Here is a 3859-nt window from a genome sequence, read left to right on the forward strand (position 1 = left end):
GTGATCCTTGTCATGGCCCTAGCCTTTGCAATTTATATACCATACTTCCTCGCATGCCTCTGGCTGCGGTGCCCTATTCCGCTTCAAAATTTGCATTTCCAAGCATAGATTTTGTAGTTGCGCGTGGATTTTTTGAACTCCCAACCCAAGGTCTTGTATCAAGGTCTCATGCAACCTCATCGCCATCTCCAATGCTTCGGCCTGGGTGGAAAGTTTCTGTTGTGACAGTGCCATCCTCAAGTGTGGTGTCACAGATGCCACAAACCATGCGTGATGTTGTCCATCCGTTAGTGACATATTGGCCTCGCGAATCGTACTCTTTAGGCTTTTGTCCATATCCCGAGGGGTCTCGCTTGGAAGCATCGCGATCTCTTTAAACCCAATGATTGATTGTGTCTCTAATTTCGGTTGGCTAAATTCTTTGTTAAATGCATTCTGGATCTCTGTTATCCCTGCGTTTGGGTGGTCGTTAGAGTGCTTGATAACCATGTCAATGCGCGATCCTACAATGCGCTCACCAATGTAGCCTTCTTAATATTGTCATTTGTGACACCTTGGGCTTCCCATACTGCTCTTACCACGAACCAAAATTGGTCTGGATCTTCATTCCCTACCCCTCTGAATACTGGTAGTTTGATCGCACTCACCATACTAAACTGTGGAGGTGGTGGAAGTGAAGTGGGTGGAGATGGAGGGGAGGGAGGTGAAGTGAGTGGTGGTGTGGGTGGAGGTGGTAACTGCAGAATGCGATGCCTTATCAAACTGACTGCGCTCCTCGGAGAGACCTTAACGAGCTCTTCCTTGCTCTCTCATGAAGGTGAAATTAGGGGACTGTTTCGTAATTCTTCACTGATTTTGTAGATCTTTCCGTTCTGCGTTGTCCCAAACATTAATGTATTCGCATGACCCTCTTTTCACACAATAGCATCTTAATCCAAGTATTTAAAGACTTAATATACTTACCTCACGGTCCTTTCAGGAAGCATCATTCTGCTTCACTGTAACTGATGGTTATGTCTACCGCAAACTTAGTGATAAATCCCCCTATTATCCGGTCGAGCCAATGGTCCACTCCTCCCGCGATCTTATCTTCTGATGCCTCTAGTCTGTGTACTAATTCTAGAGTCCACACTATCGATTGGTCAATCCTACACCTTCCCTGGCTGTCGGCCAGCCTCCCAATCCACTCATACAGTTCAGAAGGAAATGATGCAAATAAAATCTCATGGATTTCCGTATACACATAGTGATCCAGTCACTTTTTCTCAGATATTTGTGGAGTTCTGTTTTCCTGTGTCGTGAACTTGTGAATCTTCTTGTCCCATCACTCTTCAATTTCCTTCCTTGTTGGGTTCTAGTGGCACGAGATCAAAGATCCCTTAGGCAGATCCCGGTCCCGAAAATGGAACCATTTCTTGGCTGCGTGGGGCCTGTCCTAGGTTCAAAAGTGATTTAGCCAAGCAAATCCCAGTACTACTGGCCCTTTCAGCAACAGTCCTTGGAGCGCAGACTGAGGTCTCACCCGGAGTAGTATGGGAGGGTGTTGGAACCAGGTTTGCGCACCCTGGGGATGTCTGATATGGGGTGATAGGGACGCGATTCAACCTTCGCACTTACTGGCCTACGCACACCAGTGAACCCCTTGCATCCTTCACGCAGCTCTAGCCGCAGCGCAACCCATGTTAATTACCCATGTCTTCCATAATTAGGTTTTGTTCGCTAATTACTTAGAAGGTTTTCATACATAACCATTCATACCAATGTTTATTAAGTGCACACATACAAATAAACAGATATAATTAACACATAACATCAAAATACAAATCCATGAAATAGATGCACAATATGCCGAATCAAACTTACCTTTATTAATAATCCTTTTCAAGTTCAGTTCAATACATACCCGACTCCACCCTGGGCACTCAACTGCAGGGGTCCGTGCACTCAGCTGCGGACTCTACTAGGCCTCTGTGCACTCAGCTGCAGAGCCTCTTCCTACTACTATGACCTAATACACTTCATATCCACTTCTATCCTCTAACCATGCCTTCACATCTATCTATCACTTGCTTTTCTCCGAAAACAACTATTACACTTAGAGGCTTGCTCTATTTATATAATCCCAAGCTTCAAAGTTCAGAGTGACTTCATTGCCAAAGAATCCAGATTCTAGAGCATTAATGACAGGGTATGTGGCAAACCTTGTGTGTTGTGAAGCTTTCAAAGAAGGTAGAGATCAGTTAGTGGATATTGAAATAGATGAAGTATTTTTCATTATCATGCTTCAATGTTTGAGATCTCTGAAGTTTCCTCCTAAAGCTAAAACTGGTTTCATTGAGTTAGTTGTTGAAAAATTTGAGAAGGAGATTCAGTATTTAAATGATCAGATCCAATCATATGAATTCCTAGATCCCAAAAAGTTCTTGGAAACTCTCCCTCCTTCAAAACAAGAAACAATAGGGCTGCCCGTGGATGTTTGCATTGACAATTTTCAGTTGGAGGTCTGTGTTGAGGAGTTAGGGCAGCAAACACAGTCTAGTTTCCATGATCCTATTGTCGCATATATGGAGTATTTTTTGAGTTTGAATGATAAGTCGGATCATCTATCACACAGCCAAATTTATTTTTTGCTTGGATGGCTATCAAAATTTATATTTGTGTCCTCGTTCAAGCACTTCCAAGTAGCATCATTGTCACAGTTTCTTGATTGGTTGTTCTAGCATTACAGTATTACTTGATTTATTGATTTTTTTACAAAGTAGGGTAGGTTTCTGTATAAATAAGCTGGCCAAGGCAGCATTTCAGTTTCCTATATTTGTCTATGTATAGGTTGCAGCATGTATATGGTTTTTTGGATTGGTATGAGTTTTTTGGGTTTACAGATGTTTGTGACCATATTGCTCAATGGATGAGGCACTTGGTCTACGGTGTTCTTGACACCTCCATGGAGCTTCCATCCCCAATAAGGCCGATGTCAGTTCCAGTCTTTGTAGCCTGTCACTGGGGATCAACATGAGCTCTTATTAGTTTTGGTTTGGTTAGATGTTTTACACATGATCTTCAACAAAAAAAAAAAACATGTCATAATTGTGTCCATCAGAAGCAGCTCGGAAAGAGATTTCCAATGGTATATCACACTCCAAAAACCAACTCCCGAATCAAAAGATACGACTGAATGAATGAGTGACTCAAAGATCTCCCGTGCAGCAGTTAAGGTATTGAATGATCTAGGCGATGCTAAGAGATGTCAGTGGCTAGTCTTGTGCCTGGACTATGATGGAGAAGGAGAGAACATAGCATTTGAGTTCTATTACCATGTTGCTAATCCTCATATCAACATATGGCGAGCTTATTTCTCTGCCTTGATTGAAAGAGATGTCCTGTGCAGAGGGCACTGTACATTGTTGAGAGGGATATTGCTGGTGAAAAGTTTACAGCTGCTGGTCTCATGGTCCTAGAGAGGAATTACTTGAATATTTATAGTTGTTCATTCAATGTTTGTTTTCATCCTTACTTACATCTCTTCTAAGCTTTTCAACTCAAAGAATACTTGACATGTCAAATAAATGAAAAGCTCCTCCTTTGCTAGAGGGTCCGATAGATCTTTTCATTGGGGTCCTTTTTGCAAGTAATCACTTTGCAGAGCACATGGCTGTGAGGAAGACATGGATATTTTTGAGCCAACATTTGTGAGCTAAGCTATCTTCATTCGTCTTAGCATTCGTCATAACATTATCTTCATGATCGTTCCCTGAGTTTATAGTATTTGTCAAATAGATTGTTTTATAGGAGGGTCATGGTCCCTGATGTACTAGCAAGGGTGGCAAAGATTGTTCCAAGTTTTTGTACTGTATATGTT

Source organism: Pinus tabuliformis, chromosome 7, assembly GCF_031772625.1.
Source record: "Pinus tabuliformis cultivar Carrire ecotype Pingquan chromosome 7, CPIR1, whole genome shotgun sequence".
Taxonomy (NCBI): domain Eukaryota; kingdom Viridiplantae; phylum Streptophyta; class Pinopsida; order Pinales; family Pinaceae; genus Pinus; species Pinus tabuliformis.